Source organism: Sus scrofa, chromosome 1 (genome assembly GCF_054392235.1).
Source record: "Sus scrofa isolate SSC_HxYL_T2T_F1_AM1 chromosome 1, Sscrofa_HxYL_maternal_Yorkshire_Landrace_v2.0, whole genome shotgun sequence".
In the NCBI taxonomy this organism is placed as follows: Eukaryota; Metazoa; Chordata; class Mammalia; order Artiodactyla; family Suidae; genus Sus; species Sus scrofa.
The window spans coordinates 177,429,741-177,448,431 of NC_139383.1; the positions used below are offsets into that span (position 1 = coordinate 177,429,741).

At 42.7% G+C, this 18,691-nt stretch overlaps 1 long non-coding RNA gene across 1 annotated transcript in view; it reads left to right on the forward strand.

Annotated features, from left to right (window-relative positions):
• Positions 1-4,332: 4,332 nt before the first annotated feature.
• The window catches only part of LOC146406880 (uncharacterized), a 45,211-nt gene continuing 30,852 nt past the window's right edge, over positions 4,333-18,691 (forward strand). Inside the window, exon 1 of the long non-coding RNA XR_014817582.1 lies at positions 4,333-4,476. This is a non-coding gene — a long non-coding RNA (uncharacterized LOC146406880). The remainder of the gene's footprint in view (positions 4,477-18,691) is intronic.

Here is an 18,691-nt window from a genome sequence, read left to right on the forward strand (position 1 = left end):
GCTGGTGAGTGGACAGTCTGCAAAGGGCCTTCTGCTTAGGCTGTTTATTTGGAATGCAGGTGTAAGCAATAGAGAAGCTCAGGAACTTTCTAAACATCAGCATGATCAGATGAAATTTGCATTTGAGGAAAATCAATGGGGAGGATGAAAAAGAGAGCGACTTAGGCCACTAGGCTGGTAAGGTGCTTCTGGGAGTACCCAGTTGAGATAGGAAGGGAGCTGAATTAAAGAATCAGAAGAGAAGGGAGAGAGACGGGAGAGGGAGGGAGGGTTTAGTATATAATAAAATGCCACACTGCGTTGTAGAGAGATCAAAGAATAATTATACTTCGTGGGTCATGAAATCAATTTAATGGGTTACAACCAGCATTTTTTAGTAGAAAAGAATTAGTGTGCATTGTACAAAATAAGAGTAACAATCTGTGTGTGCAACTTTGTTCAGCAGTGCACATGCGTGTTTTTCTCTGTGCGTGCCTGGGGCAGGATGGAGCTGTGTGTACTGAAATGCAAAGTAAAATATGTTTTTCACTGTGGGTCACCATCAACCAAGTTTGGAAGCCACTGATCTAGAACGTACTAATAGTGCAAAGCAGAGAGTAATTGCCAATGGGATTCCCAGGAGAGAAAGATGCAATCTGTGTGTGGCTGTCAGGGATGGCTCCATGGCGGGTTCTGGGCAGTGGGAAGCAAGGATGGGAGAGGAGAGGGAGAGGCGTCCAGGGCAGGCAGGAGGGGGTGAGTACGTAGCAATCTGGCTAGATTCCTCCTTGGCCCTAGCCTTTCCTAACAGCCTCAAGATAGTTATCTTGGGGGGGATAACATTTCAGTCTCAGCACAGACAAGCATCTGCTGACAGCCTATCTTTTCCTCCAGCACTTATATAAAACCTATCTGTCGAATAACCCCTGTCTCTTTTGACCTTCTACAGGGACGTCAAGTTCATTCTCAAAACGGTGCACCAAATGAACAAACAAGGGACATTTATCATTTTCATGAAAACTCTCAGGGGAAAGAGAATTAAATGAGCTGAGATCTGGGTTCAAGATCTAGCTCAGAAGCTCATTCACCCAGGCACTGACTATTTCTAAACCCTGGTTTTGCCCATCGTAAAAGGGGCTAATCAGAACTACCCAGCCCTGGAGTTCCCGATGTGGCTCTGCGGTAATGAACCCGATTGCAGTAATGAGGATTGGGGTTTGATCTCTGGCCCCGCTCCGTGGGTTAAGGATCCAGTGTTGCCGTGAGCTGCAGTGTAGGTCTCAGATGTTCGGATCCCAAGTTGCTGTGGCTGTGGTGTGGGCCGGCAGTTACAGTTCTGAGTCGACCCCTAGCCATGTGTGTGGCCCTAAAAAAAGAAAAAGAAAAAACAAACACTACCCAGCCTTTCTCCCAAACTTGTAAGCTTCATCAAATGACATAAGGGTGCAAACCTAAATCACCAGGGATGCAGACAGGTTACTTTTCCCATTTGCCAGAAGACCCAACTCGTGTCAGATCCTCTATAGAACGAACAAGATCTGGCAACCTTGTTGTAGCCATTTAGAGAAGTTATTGTTTTATCAGATGGCACCATAGTTCCATTTAGGGAAGGAAATGCCTTCGTTCAGGAAAATACCTTGGATAGGCCCCTTGGGGATAGAAGGTGAGGCCCTAAGGACATGGGCGGGGAGGGGAAAACAAAGATAGCTAAATAGTTCTGCCTAAGAATTGAACAAGAATTTGGAGATGAGTTCCCACTGTGGCTCAGCCAGTTAAGAACACAACACAGTGTCCGTGAGGGTGTGGAAAGTAACATAATGTCTTTTCTATCAAAGGAAATCTTGGTTACTCCATTTTGCTCAGGTTTGGCTGAAATGCTTTCCTGCGACCCCCCTTCTCTTTCCTGCTTCTCCCAGTAGCAATGTGTTTCAAATTAGCCAACTGGGAAGACTGTGCGCCTTGACCCGACCAATGGGAAGGGGACAGGTAAATCACCCGTGTTAGGGATAAATAGGAGAGGGTTCTTTGTTCAGTGCACGTGCTCTTTGGAGTACCCGCACCCTTCTACAGAAGAGCCTTGTCGAGATCTCCCCGTGTTCCTGTGTCTCATTTTTCAACACTGACGATCCGAGCCTCGTCCCCAACAAGGATGCGGGTTCAATTCCTGGCCTCGATCAGTGGATTAAGGGTCTGGCATTGCCGCAAGCTGCGGTGTCGGTGGCAGACGCAGCTCATATCCAGCGTTGCTGTGGCTATGGAGTCGGCTGGCAGCTGCAGCTTAGATTCAACCCCTAGCCTGGAAACTTCCAAATGTCACAGGTGCAGTCATTAAAAAATAGAAAAAAAAAGAGAATTTGAGGGTGAGGGAAGAACAAAAGAGAGGAAAAAGGAAAAGTAACTAATCTGGTCAGAGACTAAAGCCCTAGTCTGTGAAAAATTTAGGAAGCTTTTTAAGAATATGGAGATCTCTGGACTGCAATTCTGCAACATCACTCCCTTTCCAATGTAACCTACTCCCCACATCTCCAATAAATGTCTATTACACCAAGCTGCCTTGTGGGAGCAGGATTAGTGGGCATCAAAAAGTAGGGGCTGAGGAGTTCCCTGGTGGATCAGTGAGTTGAGGGTCCAGCGTTGTCACTGCAGCAATTTGGGTCGATGCTGTGGCACGGGTTCAGTCCCTGGCCAGGGAGCTTCCATATGCTGTGGGCACAGTGGGAAAAAAAAAGGGGGAGTCTCTGTTTAACTTTGGGGAAATTCTGGGATAAAGGTGTGTCTACCAGACAGCAAAGAAAGAAATTTAGAGTCAGGTGACATTGAAAAATATATATCCAGGGAATTCACAGAAATCTTGAAGAAGGCCTGGATCTTCTCTACCTTATAAAATGGGGTTCAAACCAATCACATGTGCAGTTGAAGTGTTAGGATCACGCCAGCAGATTTATTAAAACATCGACTAGCCAAGTCTTGCCTATGATCGTGCTAAACATTTTTCCAGGCTTCTCTCTGGCTGAGATCAATATTATGTGGCTATTATTGATTGAACTTCAGTCATAATTTAAGAATCAACCACACAAGATAGAGTACACCAGCTTTTTTTCTTCTCTTTTCTGACTGCATCCTGACCAATATGGGCTCTGGGCAGTACTAATCTAATGCAGATAGGTAATTCCTTTATGATAAGAATCTATAGCAGCAGAATGCTATTTAAAGCATCTTCGCCATCATATCTCATTGGATACCAGGCGTTCAAAATAACCTTATGAAGCAGGAAATGCCTGTGTTATCACATCCACATTAAGAATAAGGAAACAGGAGTTCCCGCTGTGGCGCAACCAGGATCAGCGGAGTATTGGGAGCACTGAGACACAGGTTCAAGCCCTGGCCCAGCACAGTGGGTCAAGGATTCGGCATTGCAGTAGCTGCGGCTTAGGTTGCAACTAAGGCTCGGATTTGATCCCTGGCCTGGGAACTCCAGAGGCCACGGGACAGCCAAAAAAGAAAAAAAGAAAAAATAAAAAGAAAAAGGAAACTGAGACACAAAGAATCAAAAAATTACAGTGGATGAGGGCTGAGAGATCATCTCAGATCTTAAGGTATGTTGGAGTCATAGCTATCAATGCATGAAAAATCAAATGACAATATTAAAGAAGTAGGAATAAATGTAAAAATAAATGTGGTAAGAAGAGCACAGTTAATTTCTGGGAGAATGATAGCAGTCACAATTCATCCAAAATGAAAGTCAGGCCAGCTCAACCTTCTCATGACCCCACCCACTTCTTTCCACCTTCATGGTCCCCATCAGGATTACCATATCTTCGTACACGTCTCTCGGACTCCAGGTTTGTCTCTTCTATAATCAGTTATCCCAACAGAGCATTTTTATAACCTGAAAAACTCACCCTATCACTCCCCTACTTAAACCCTGACTGGCACCAGCTGCCCTAATCTCAAGAAGAAATTCTTTAACCTCATCCACAAATCTTTCTTGATCTGGTCTTCATATCTCTCAGGCCTTATCTGTTGTCATTTGCTACCTGAAATTCTGCTCCTTATAGACTGCTATAGAATTAAATAAATATTGGATCTCTGTGCTTTTTCCTGGCACAGATCCTAAACCCCCTAGGATTTCCTAAATGATAGGAGTGCCTTTGATTGATTATTCAGAAGGAATCCCTTTCTACCCTGAGTTTAAGCTAATGAAGTGACTTTGGGTGGGACCGTCAATAGCCTCCAGATGGGGCTGGTTACTAGGAGGACCTAGTGATTAAAGGGTGAGAACTTCCAGCTGGGAGTTGGGGAAGGACAAGCTGGAGGCTGAGGTCTATAACGACCCTTGAACTGCAAGCTCCTGAGAGCTTTGGAGTCGGGGAACCTGTCCGTGTGCTGGGAGGGTGGTGCTCCCGGTTTCACGGCGACAGAAGTTCTTCTGCTCGGGATACTTCCTGACCTCTTCCTGTGTACTTCCTTATCTGGCTTTATTATCAACAGGCAAATGTAAGTAAAGTGCCTTCCTGAGTTTGGTGAGCTGATCTAGCAAATTATCGTCTTGCGGGTCTGAGCTCTGGGATCTGCGCTAACTGTGCGATGGTAGGTTTAGCAATTGAATTTTTGAACACCCAACTGGTGTTGGAGAACTGGTTGGTGTCGGAAAACATCTCAGGTGGATATTTTTTGTTTTGCTTTTGTTACCAAGCACAGGTTCCAATGTCTGACGCACAGCGAGGCCAAACGAACCAAAACATCAAAGTTTGGAGCAGAGAAAGTTTTATTGCAGGGCCAAGCAAAGAAAGCGGGTGGCTTGTGCTCAAAATCCCCAAATCCCTGCTGTTTTCCAGGGAGATTTCTTTTCTTTCTTTCTTTTTTTTTTTTTTTTTTTTTTTTTGCCCACACTTGGTGGCATTTGGGAAGTTCCTAGGCAGGGATTGAACCCCAGCCTCCACTGCAACCAGAGACGCTGCAGTTGGATTCTTAACCCACTGCACCACAGGGGAACTCCCAGGGAGAAGATTTTATAGGCAAAATTTGGGGTCAGGGCTGCAGTGTGTGTGACTTTGTTGCAGGCAATGTTGCAGGAATCTTGTGGGCAGCCAGAAGTTCTCATCTTCCACTGGGGTGGGGGCCTTCGTTCCTACATTCCTACAGAAGAGCTCAGAGCCCTGTTATGTATACTCCTTCTGGGGGAGGGGGGGCCTTGCTCCCTGCTGCAGTATTTTTTCTTGATGGCTCCTCCTTTGTTTTACATTCTCTCCCTTCCCTGATTAATGACTGTTTGAATCTGCTCTTTAGAACTCTGGGAAGGTCTAGAAAGCTGAATGAAGTCTATTTCCTGCAAACTAGAATCAGGGGACCCGAAAAGGGTTTGTGCTGGGAGGGACCCACAGTGTCCTGCTTGGTTTCACTTTGTGTTCCCTGATTTCATGGACAATTTTTCTAGCCACTCTCTTGCCTCCTCCCCTTCATATGTCATGCGCCTTCTGCTTGCATCACTACTGTCCACTCTCCTGTTTTGGCTCATTTAATCTTATCTTTCAGGTCTTGACTTTGATGTCACCTACAAGAGTTTCTTCCAGTCACTAGATGAGGTTAGAACCGATACCTGACTAACCCCATAGTATCATTGACTTTCCTAACCTAAGGCTCATCACACTTCACAGTTGTTACCTACATAATTGTCCTTTTCAAGAGTGAAAGCAGCTCCAGAAGCTCACTGATGGAGGGATTGGATGGTCCGTCAAGTTCACCATCATATCCAGAATCTGGCACAGTGCCCAGTGTGCCATAGATACTTAAGTGTATTGAGATCAGAATGAATGAATGGATGTAGTAGGAACTCAGAGGGGGAAAAAAAATCCATGTAGATTGAGGTGGTCAGGAAAGAGCTAGGCTAGGACTTACAAAACAAGGGGAGAAGCAACCCCAGTATTGGAAATTAAGATAACCCTGGCTTGGGTCATCAGTGTTGGAAAGTGAGACACGTGGACAAGGAGAAATCTCCACAAGGCTTTTCTGCAGAAGGGTGCGGGTACTCCAAAAAGCGCACGGGAATGCTTGGGAATTTTAACTCAGAATGCAGACAGTACCCAGAGCCTTCCTCACACCAAGCTTTAGGAGTACCACCTGCCAGAGACATGAACTTGAAGGCATTTACCTCCCACAAGGAGGCAGTATCTCTTCCTCTATCGGTTTTTGAGTAAAGAATTTTTTTTGTTTTTTTTTGTTTTTTTTTTTGATCATGCCCATGGCATGCTGAAGTTCCTGGACCAGGGATAGACTCTGTGCCACAGCAGCGACCTGAGCTGCTGCAGTGACAATGCTGGATCCTTAACTACTACGCTACCAGAGAACTTCTTAAAGAATTTTTTCGGAGTTCCTGTCATGGCTCAGCAGAAAGGAATCCGACCAGGGACCATGAGGTTGCAGGTTCGGTCCCTGGCCTCGCTCAGTGGGGTAAGGATCTGGTGTTGCCGTGAGCTGTGGTGTAAGTCTCAGATGTGGCTCAGATCTGGCGTGGCCATGGCTGTGGCATAGGCTTGGCAGCTACAGCTCCATTTGGACCCCTAGCCTGGGAACCTCCATATGCCACGGGTGCAGCCATAAAGAGCAAATATATATATATATATATATACACACACACACACACATACATACATATATATATATATATTAGGATTTCCTGCTGAGACACAGTGGGTTAAGGATCTGCAGTGGCTTGGGTTCCTACAGAGGCGTGGGTTCTATCCCTGGTCCCGGGATAGTGGGTTAAGTATCTGGTGGTGTTGCAGCTGAGGCTCAGATTCCATCCCTGGCTCAGGAAATTGAGTATGCCATGGGTATAGCCAAAAAAAAATTTTTTTAATTAAATTTTTGGGGAAGTCCCGTCATGGCACAGTGCAAATGAATCTGACTAGGAACCATGAGTTTTCGGCCATGTGTGTGGCCCTAAAAAAAAAAAAAGCCCAAAAAATTAAATGCTTGGGAATTTTAACTCCTTTCTTTAGTCTTCTGTTAGACAAAAGGATCCCCCAAGTCCCTCCAGCAACAGAATTTATTAGGTGCCCACAGTGTCAGGGTTGTGCAGTACCCCCATTCTGCAGGGAATGTGGTAGGTGAAATCCTGGCCCCATAAAGACAACCATGCACTTATCCCTGAAACCTATGAATATAGGTTACTCAGCAAGCAACTTTACAGATATAATCATGGTTTAGGATCTTACAATGATGAGAGGGAGATCTCCTGCATTACCTGGGTGGGGCTGGTCTAATCGCCGGAGCCCTTAGAGGTAGAACACTTTCTCTTGCTGGAATCAGAGATGAGGAAGAGGAGGAAGTTGGAGAGACCTCAAGGCATGAGAGGGCAACTGGCGATTGCTGGAGGAGTGGAGGGCATCATGGGAAGCATGAGAGGGAATAGAGCAGCATGTGGAAGCGAAGACCAGCCCCCAGCAGACAGCAAGCAAACAGGGACCTCAGTCTGACAGCCGCAAGGAACTGAATTCTACCCACAACCTGCAGAAGCCTGCAAGTGGATTCTTCTCCAGAGCCTCCAGACAAGAGACCAGTCCCACTGATACTTTGATTTCAGCCTTAGGAAAACCATAAACAGAGAACTCAACCAAGTCTGCCTGGACTTCTGACCTACAGAAATGTGAGATAAGTGTGTGGTGTTTTAAGCCACTACACTGGTGGTGGTTTGTTACCATAGCAACAGAAAACTAATACAGGGAGACGGGGCTAGTGTCTTCGGGGCCTTCAACCCAGAGTTTACCCTTAAGCTGCCTCAGCTGTGAATTGCTGTGCATCTGAGCATGTCTGGAAAGCTGGGGGTGTGGGTAGGCCAGAGACAAGAAAACTGAAGGGAGAATCATTTTCCAAAAAGGTCAGGTCAGAGAGCCTCTCTCAAGGAGAGACACCCAACCCACAAACTAAACTTGGTACAGGGACTCAGTTCTGTGAGCAGGGAATAACAACAAAAAGCCTCACCACCCAGGAGGGTTTTTAGAGCAGATGGGAGGTCCTCCCTGTAAATTCTGGGCAGTGACCTTTGACCCGCAGAAGGACAAACAGGAGAAAGGAAACCTACAGACAGAAGGGCCGGGTGGACGAATTGGGAAGCATAAATGAGACCCACCTGGATATTCTCTAAGCTGGTTGAGAGGGATTTGAGAGCCTCTGGGATTCCTGCAGTTCTGTGGGTAAAGCTTGAGTCAGAGGAACCTTCTTTTATTTGTGCTATTTATGACATAATTATACTCTCTGCCCCCCCACCCCACCCTGCCCCAGGCTGGTGTAGCCTGGAGAAACAGCACCCAAAGATCTATTAACCGCCAAGGGCGAACCTAGAGGCTTTCAAGAGTCAGACAGATGTAGCAGAGTGGAATGGGCAGAGGCCTGGGGAGGGGATGACTTTGTCTGACACAGCTGGGTGCAAACTCTTTCACCCAATTGCTTGTGCAGGTTACTTTAACTTTCTGAGATTGCGTTTCCGAACCTTCAGTATAGAGATGTTAATAAATGATCTTCATCACAAAGGATGATGAAGAAACAATAGGCATGTTATGGATCATCAACCACATGAGGAAAAATACATTCTGTACTATGTTCTGCAATTCGAAGACCCTCATTTTCCCCATTTAACATCTCTGATGTTGGGGCATGTGTCATGGTGACAGTGGCCAGACAGAATTCCTGAGGTAGCTTTATTGGCTGCAGTTGCAGAAGTAGTATCAGTGGTTCGAAAGAAAATTCCACACAATATTGACTAGGGAGGTGTCCTTATGAGAAAGTTTGCCTCTTCAGCCTCTCAGGGCACAGCAGGTAACTCCTGCAGAAAGATGGAGACATCGATAATACTGAACCATGATGGGGATTCAGATGGACTAGGCTCTAAATATGGACAAATTTTAGGGATTCCATAACCAATTCTTTTTTGTGGGTACAAGAGAGATGGATGACAAAAATATTCAGTCTAAAGGAATACTTTCAACAAGTACAAAGTGAAAAATTTTAGGTGCTCAAAAGCACTGGTAAAATATGGGGATTATTTATTACGCACAACTAACTTATACAGAAATCAAGGTTGAGAGAACGTTTCTAGCAAATAGCAAGACTGAAAAGTGAAGGAAGCAGACGCAGGTCACCACAAATGCTTGTTTGATATGGCCAACATCTATCAGCTCTCCCCAAATCCTTCACAGGAGCCTAAGAGGTGCAGCCTTTGCCTACCAGAGATAATTAGGCTTCAGTTTTGCCCACGGAGCATGTGAATGCAAGCAAACGCATACACACAAAAGAATAATATACTGAAAAAAAATTTTTAAGGAGTTCCCATTGTGGCTCAATGGGTTAAGAACCTGACACAGTATGAGGATGTGGGTTCCATTCCTGGCCTTACTCATGGGTTAAGGATCCGGCATTGCCACAAGCTGCAGTGTAGGTTGCAGATGCGCCTCGGATCTGGTGTTGCTGTAGCTATGGCCTAGGCTGAGAGCTGCAGCTCTTATTTGACCACTAGCCCAGGAACTTCCACATGCCCATAAAAAGGAAAAAAAAAAAATAAAGTCACTTGTATTTGTCCTTCCAGGGTAAAGTTTGGGCAGGTTTGCTTGCAGAACATTACAAAAGATTGGAATTAACTTAGTTTAAAAAAGGTCCACTGTGGCACAGTTAATATACATAGAAGGATGCATTTAATGTACAATTTTGAGTAAGGACACATGCACACACTTGTGATACCTTTACTGCAAACATACCCATCACCTCCCAAAGTTTCCTAATGTCCCTTTGTTTGTGATAAGAGCAGTTAACACTCTCAACAAATTTTGAACCAGGGATTGAAGTCAGGCTGTAATGTCCAAGTAAACTGTAGGTGACAAGGACAAAATTGAATAGGGAAGTTGTTGGTCCAGTGAAATGCTGCAAGTGATGCAATCCAGGAAGTTACATATTTCACCTAAAAACATAACCAGGAAGTGGCACTTTAGTTCCAGTTGAAAGCACATACTCCCTGGGATTATACAAGGAGCTTCCTGAACAAATGGCTCAGGATAGGATGCCAGGCTTGGCAGGAGAAGCCAGCACAGTGGAGAAAGCAGAAGAAAGAAAGGGAGGGATGTACTGCAGCCCAGGGAGGAGGCGGGGCCTGGGCATCAGCACCCCATCAATAAGCATTTTCTTGAAATGATACAGGACCAGGAAGCAGGCTTCTTCCAGGCTCCATGTTTACCTCCTTTCATTATAAAGGAAGAGTTGCCCAAATGAATAGATGATTTTTGGGGAGTTCTCATTGGGGCTCAGTGGTAACGAAACCCCCTGGCATCCTTGAGGATGCACGTTTGATCCCTGGCCTCGCTCAGTGAGTTAAGGATCCAGTGTTACCATGAGCTGTGGTGTCGGTTGCAGACGCAGCTCGGATCCCCTGTGGCTGTGGGGTAGGCTGGTGGCTACAGCTCGGATTTGATCCCTAACCTGGGAACCTCCATATGCCACGGGTGCAGCCCCCCTGCCCCCAGCCAAAAAAAAAGAATAGATGACTTGAATACTGCTGGGAAGCAGAAGAAAACCAAGACGATGTTCAGAAAAGTGGGGGGTGGGGGAAAGAAAAAAAAGAAAGTACAAACCCCACAGCACCAAAGGCAAATATCCACCCGTGAGGATGAGCAGTGATGGGAAAGATCTCAAAGAAGATGGCAAACTCTGGCTCTTTGTGTTGTAAATCCTCAAATGTGACTCCTAGCTTTGGGGCTCCAACCACCCAAAACTGTAGATTCCACTGCCTCCTGGACACAAAGGGAGTTTACAAATTCAGGAACCCCTTCCAGTCACCCCCAAGATACCAGGGCAGAATAACAATGGGAAATTGAGACGGAACAGTGAAATAGGGTTCCCAGGATACAGTAAGCATCACAGTTTTAGATAAACAAGGAGGCAGAACAGTTTTCTCCTACATTTTCCAAAGGTCCTATATTCTAGAAAACTCTCAGCAGAAGGAAGGAAGGCAGCTAAGCTGAAGGAGGAAGGTGGGATGACCACTTCAAGATGCATAAAAAGGGTGACGTAAAGAAGAGATGTGAGAAATGAGGATCCTTTAGGAACTTTATCCGGAGTCTGAAGTGAGTGAAACAGCTTGGTCCTCAGAGAGTGGGGTGGACTAACCTCTGCTTCCTGCTGAGAAGCCCAGCAGCCCAGGTCTTTAATGAAACTTGAGTCCTCTGCTTGACTTTCCTGGTAGAGAATGCATTCCTTAAAAATTCCCTTTTTGTGCTTTCAAATGACTTTCTCCAAAAATCAAGCCATCATTTGCCAGTGATTCTCTCTTCCTCTCTTGAGAGCAAGTCTCCCTTCCTGAGCGGCTATGATCTCGTTGTGGCCCCTGGTCAGTGAGGTGGTGGGGAGGGCAGGGTTCCTTCATGGGCTGGGCTGTCTCCCTCTTTAGGCAGCTGTGCCTCACTCTCCTGAAAGCTTCAATGACTATCCTCTGTGCGCCCAGACCCACTCCATCAGCCTTTCAAAAAAGGGTTTCCCATTAGCATCATTCATAGACCACCCCTCACCCCTTCCTTGCGCATCCTGGAGTAGAAGATCTTAACTTTAACTGGTATCAGCTCATGGAAGATTCTAGGGAGTCAAAGGAACTTAGAAAGGGAGGAAACAATACTAAAAGTGCTAAAGGAAATGGAGTTATCTTTTAATCATTTAAAGACTATTAGTAATTGATAAGTGACTTTAGTAAATAATCACGCTGAATATTTTCCAAGTCATACAATAGGACAGGTTAATGCTATAGTTCTCTGAATCTGTGTTCTTTTTTTTTTTTTTTGACTCACAGGATCAGGGTCTGTAGTGCCATTTTATACCCAATCATTTCTTGGTGTTTCTGATGACACTCATTCAAAGATGAAGTCAAATGTTAGGAGTTTGGAATTAAATGACCTCTTAACAACAATAGGGTCCATAAAGAGATTCCAATAATTTGCAAGTGTACAAAGTGAAGTCTTTCCCTCACCATCCGGGGGATTTGGAGTAAATATCCATAATAGTTTAATAATCCTTCTAGATCTTTGATGACCTATCTATCTGTCAAATTGATACATGACTACTGACATGTATTGGAATGTACTCAGCCTGAGCTAACTGCCCTGCAGCCTCCCTTTAATTTTTTTTTTTAAACAATTCAATATATGATGGATGAGTGTCGAGGTTACCATGTGGAGATTTGCTTCATTCTTTATCTTGGTTGCATTGTTTTCTACAGTGTGGATTCATAATATCAACTAACTTATTTGGGGATATTCAGGCTCCTTTTATCTGTCTGTTTGTCTGTCTTTCTTTCAACTATTTCAAAATAGCATATTTGTGTAATGCTAAGAGCACAGACTAGGAGCAGGCTTCCCCGGGTGCAGAGTTCCCTCTGTCTCAAGTCTCCACTGTATCTGTAAACATGAAGAGAGTTAGCCTTTTTTATAGTGCTGTGAGGTTTAGATACATTGACATCGTAAAGAACTTGGCCCTGTGTCTTCACATCACACGTTCTTGCTACTATTATTACATATGTCTTTGCCACTTGTACTGAAATTTCTGTAAGATAGCTTTCTAGGGTGAGAATTTAAGAGGCCAAAAATGCCATTCAGAAAGTCTGACCCATTTACGTGGCCACCAGCAGCGTCTGAAATGGCCCTTCTCCCATACCCGTGTGGTGAGACGCTTCCCATTCTGCTCTCTTCCATGAGGTTAAGCCGTTTCAAACATCCTTGATCCTTGATTCTTTAGTTGGAATTAGTTTGAAGTAGTCTTGCCATTTAAACTGGAGCCTGAAATACCTGCCAGAATTTCAAATACATATACTCCTTGACCTAGCAACGCCAATTCTGGGAATTTATCCTACAGATAGACTAGCAGGCTTGCAAAATGACATGTCTACAAGGTTATTCATTGCGGTATTATTTGTAACAGCAATTGACTGGAAACTAATAGGAGACTGGTTAAATAATTTATGGCTCAGCTGCACAATGGGTTACTATGTAGCCACTTAAAAAAAAAAGGAGATGCTCTCTTTGTACCAACACAGAACGATATCCAAGATATATTTTTTAAGTGAAAATAAGAGTGTAACAGCTGACATTTGTATCCCATATTTCTTCAATTCTAAGACTGCATTTTTTCACTATGTAACATATTTGAAATGAGGACGTGTTACAGTCAAAGACACGTCCTAATTTAATTGGGATTTTTTTTCCTTTCCTAGTTAATAAAATAATGATGTGTCTTAAAATCCATACCATTTTGGATTTGATGAAATACAGTAGTGCTTACCCAGTGCCAGGCACTGTCCATTTCAATCTCATGACAACCCTGTGAAGGTAAGCACTATTATTTTCTACATTTCACAGGTAAAGAAGTGAGATTTGACCCTGGGCAGTCCTGATCCTGGACCCATGCACTTGGCCCCCTGACACCACACCTCCCTATAGTGACAGGAACACAAGTCACCAATAGACAGCTCACTGTGTGCCAGGCCCTGACATAAGTGCTTCAGACATAAATTCGCTCATATAATCCTCACACCACTGTATGAGACAGATGCCATTATCATCCTCATTATACAGATGAGGAAGCTGAGGCACTAAGAGGTTATGAAACTTGCTTAAATATAAGAGCTAATTAATGGAAGACCTGGGGTTTGACCATGGGCAATCTGGCTTCAGAGATCATGCTCTTCATGCTACCTTTGTGTAAAAAGAGGAGAAAGTTATATTTGCAAAATGGCGTCTTAGAAATTATTTAAGAAGTGATGCAAGAGTATCAGGATACTGCATAGGAATGAATGATTAGAGGAAAGGGTGGGAATGAAAGTTTTTATTTGCATGCCTTATTTATTTATTTATTTATTGTCTTTTTTCTAGGGCCACCCCCACGACATATGGAGGTTCCCAGGCTAGGGGTCGAATCGGAGCTGTAGCCACCAGGTTACACCACAGCCACGGCAATGCCAGATACGAGCCACATCTGTGATCTACACCTTGCTCACGGCAACGCCGGGTCCTTAACCCACTGAGTGAGGCCAGGGGTTGAACCCACAACCTCATGGTTCCTAGTTGGATTTGTTAACCACGGAGCCACGATGGGAACTCCAAAATTTACCTCTTAAAAAAGCCACTACGTGCCAGCAGATTGCTCTTATCACATTTTCTCCCTTTCAGTTCCCCCTTTTTATTTTTAAATTTATTTTTATTGAAGTATAGTTGATTTGCAATGGATTAATTTCAGGTGTACAGCAAAGCGATTCATATATATATACACATATATACACACACACATAAATATATTCTTTTTCAAATTATTTTCCATTAGAGGTTATTATAAGATATTGAATATAGCTCCCTGTGCTACACAGTAGGGCCTTGTTGTTTATCTATTTTAAATATAATAATTTGTATCTATTAATCCTAAATTCCCAATTTATCCCTCCCCCCACATTTTCCCCTTTGGTAACCATAAGTTTGTTTTCTATGAGTCTATTTCTGTTTTGTAAATAAGCTCATTTATATAATTTTTTTTTAGATTCCACATATAAGTGATCTCATGTGATATTTGTCTTTCTCTGACTTAGTATGATAATCTCTAGGTCTATCCATGTTCCTGCAAACGGCATTATTTCATTCTTTTTTTTTTTTTAATTTTTTTTTTTATTTTCCCACTGTACAGCAAGGGGGTCAGGTCATCCTTAGATGTATACATTGCAGTTACAGTTTTTTCCCCCACCCTTTCTTCTGTTGTGACATGAGTATCTAGACATAGTTCTCAATGCTATTCAGCAGGATCTCCTTGTAAATCTATTCTAGGTTGTGTCTGATAAGCCCAAGCTCCCGATCCCTCCCACTCCCTCCCCCTCCCATCAGGCAACCACAAGTCTCTTCTCCAAGTCCATGATTTTCTTTTCTGAGGAGATGTTCATTCGTGCTGGATATTAGATTCCAGTTATAAGTAATATCATATGGTATTTGTCTTTGTCTTTCTGGCTCATTTCATTCAGGATGAGATTCTCTAGTTCCATCCATGTTGCTGCAAATGGCATTATGTCATCCTTTTTTATGGCTGAGTAGTATTCCATTGTGTATATATACCACCTCTTCTGAATCCAATCATCTGTCGATGGACATTTGGATTGTTTCCATGTCCTGGCTATTGTGAATAGGGCTGCAATGAACATGCGGGTGCATGTGTCTCTTTTAAGTAGAGCTTTGTTGGGATAGATGCCCAAGAGTGGGATTGCGGGGTCATATGGAAGTTCTATGTATAGATTTCTAAGGTATCTCCAAACTGTTCTCCATAGTGGCTGTACCAGTTTACATTCCCACCAGCAGTGCAGGAGGGTTCCCTTTTCTCCACAGCCCCTCCAGCACTTGTTATTTGTGGATTTATTAATGATGGCCATTCTGACTGGTGTGAGGTGGTATCTCATGGTAGTTTTGATTTGCATTTCTCTAATAATCAGCGATGTTGAGCATTTTTTCATGTGTTTGTTGGCCATCTGTATGTCTTCTTTGGAGAAATGTCTATTCAGGTCTTTTGCCCATTTTTCCATTGATTGATTGGTTTTTTTGCTGTTGAGTTGTATAAGTTGCTTATATATTCTAGAGATTAAGCCCTTGTCAGTTGCATCATTTGAAACTGTTTTCTCCCATTCTGTAAGTTGTCTTTTTGTTTTCTTTTGGGTTTCCTTTGCTGTGCAAAAGCTTTTCAGTTTGATGAGGTCCCATGGGTTTATTATTGCTCTAATTTCTATTGCTTTGGGAGACTGACCTGAGAAAATATTCATGATGTTGATGTCAGAGAGTGTTTTGCCTATGTTTTCTTCTAGGAGTTTGATGGTGTCCTGTCTTATATTTAAGTCTTTCAGCCATTTGGAGTTTATTTTTGTGCATGGTGTGAGAGTGTGTTCTAGTTTCATTGCTTTGCATGCAGCTGTCCAGGTTTCCCAGCAATGCTTGCTGAATAGACTTTCCTTTTCCCATTTGATGTTCTTGCCTCCCTTGTCAAAGATTAATTGACCATAGGTGTCAGGGTTTATTTCCGGATTCTCTATTCTGTTCCATTGGTCTGTCTGTCTGTTTTGATACCAGTACCACACTGTTTTGATGACTGTGGCTTTGTAGTATTTCTTGAAGTCTGGGAGAGTGATGCCTCCTGCTTGGTTTTTGTTTCTCAGGATTGCTTTGGCGATTCTGGGTCTTTTGTGGTTCCATATAAATGTTTGGATTGTTTGTTCTAGTTCTGTGAACAATGTCCTGGGTAATTTGATAGGGATTGCATTGAATCTGTAGATTGCTTTGGGTAGGATGGCCATTTTCACAATATTGATTTTTCCAATCCAGGAACATGGAATATCTTTCCATTTCTTTACATCTTCTTTGATTTCTTTGATTAAAGTTTTATAGTTCTCGGCATATAGGTCCTTTACCTCTTTGGTCAGGTGTATTCCAAGGTATTTGATTTCGTGAGGTACAATTTTAAAAGGTATCATTTTTTTGTATTCCTTTTCTAATGTTTCATTGCTGGTATACAGAAATGCAACTGACTTCTGAATGTTAATCTTATATCCTGCCACTTTGCTGAATTTATTAATCAGTTCAAGGAGTTTTGGGGTTGAGTCCTTAGGGTTTTCTATGTATAGTATCATATCATCTGCATACAGTGACAGTTTGATCTCTTCTCTTCCTATATGGATGCCTTTGATTTCTTTTTTTTGTCTAATTGCTGTGGCTAAGACTTCCAAAACGATGTTGAAGAGCAGTGGTGAGAGTGGGCATCCCTGTCTTGTTCCAGATTTGCGTGAGAAGGCTTTCAGTTTTTCCCCATTGAGTATTATATTTGCTGTGGGTTTATCATAAATGGCTTTGATTAAATTCAGGAATGTTCCTTCTATACCCACTTTGGCGAGGATCTTGATCATGAATGGATGTTGAACTTTGTCAAATGCTTTTTCTGCGTCTATTGAGATGATCATATGATTTTTGACCTTTTTTTTGTTAATGTGGTGTATGATGCTGATTGATTTGCGTATGTTGAACCATCCTTGTGAACCTGGGATGAACCCAACCTGGTCATGGTGTATAATTTTTTTGATATGTTGTTGGATTTGGTTGGCTAAGATTTTGTTGAGAATTTTTGCATCTATATTCATCAATGATATTGGGTGATAGTTTTCTTTTTTGGTGGTATCTCTGTCTGGTTTTGGAATGAGGGTGATGGTGGCATCATAGAATGTCTTTGGGAGTATTCCTTCTTCAACCTTTTGAAAGAGTTTAAGGAGGATGGGCACCAATTCCTCTTTATATGTTTGATAAAATTCACCTGTGAAGCCATCTGGTCCTGGACTTTTATTTGTAGGGAGTGATTTTATGACCTCTTCAATTTCATTTCTAGTGATCGGTCTGTTCAGTTGGTCTGTTTCTGCTTGATTCAGTTTTGGCAAGCTGTAAGATTCTAGAAAATTGTCCATTTCTTCCAGATTGTCAAACTTGTTGCCATACAGTTGTTCATAGTATTCTCTTATGGTTTTTTGTATTTCTGCTGTATCCGTTGTGATTTCTCCTTTTTCATTTATAATTTTGGTTATTTGGGTTCTTTCTCTCCTCTTTTTAGTGAGTCTGGCCAGGGGTTTGTCAATTTTGTTCACCTTTTCAAAGAACCAGCTCTTGGTTTTATTAATTTTCTCTATTGTTTTTTGAGTCTCTATTTTATTGATTTCTTCTTTGATCTTTATAATTTCCTTCCTTCTGCTGACTTTAGGACTTTTTTGTTCTTCTTCTAATTCGTTTAGGTGGAGGGTTAAGTTGTCAATTTGGGATCTTTCTTCTTTTTTGAGAAAGGCCTGGATTGCTATAAATTTCCCTCTGAGCACTGCTTTCGCAGCATCCCATAGATTTTGAGAGGTTGTGTCTTCATTATCATTTGTTTCAAGGTAGTTTTTAATTTCCTTCTTGATTTCCTCATTGACCCATTGGTTTTTTAGTAGCATGTTGTTTAGTCTCCATGGAGTAGGTTTTTTCTCTTTGCTTTTCCCACGGTTGATTTCTAATTTCATGGCATTGTGGTCAGAGAAGATACTTGAGATAATTTCTACGCTCCTAAATTTATTGAGATTCGCTTTGTGTCCCAATATGTGGTCGATTCTTGAGAATGTTCCATGAGCATTTGAGAAGAATGTGTATTCTGCTTTTTTTGGATGTAGTGTCCTGAAGATATCAATTAAGTCTAACTTTTCTATTGTTTCCTTTAGGATCTCTGTTGCTTTATTGGTTTTCTGTCTAGAGGATCTGTCCATTGATGTGAGGGGGGTATTAAAGTCTCCTACTATGATTGCATTCTCATCAATATCTCCCTTTATGTCTGTTAATATTTGTTGTATGTATCTGGGTGCTCCTGTATTTGGGGCATATATGTTGACAATAGTAACATCCTCTCCTTGGATGGATCCCTTAATCATTAAATAGTGTCCTTCTTTGTCTTTCTTTATGCCTTTTGTTTTAAAGTCTATTTTGTCTGATATGAGCGTTGCGACTCCTGCTTTTCTGTCATGTCTATTGGCGTGAAATATTTTTCCCCACCCTTTCACTTTCAATCTATATGTATCTTTTGTGCTAAGGTGAGTTTCTTGTAGGCAGCATATTGAAGGTTTTTGCCTTTTTATCCACTCAGCCAGTCTGTGTCT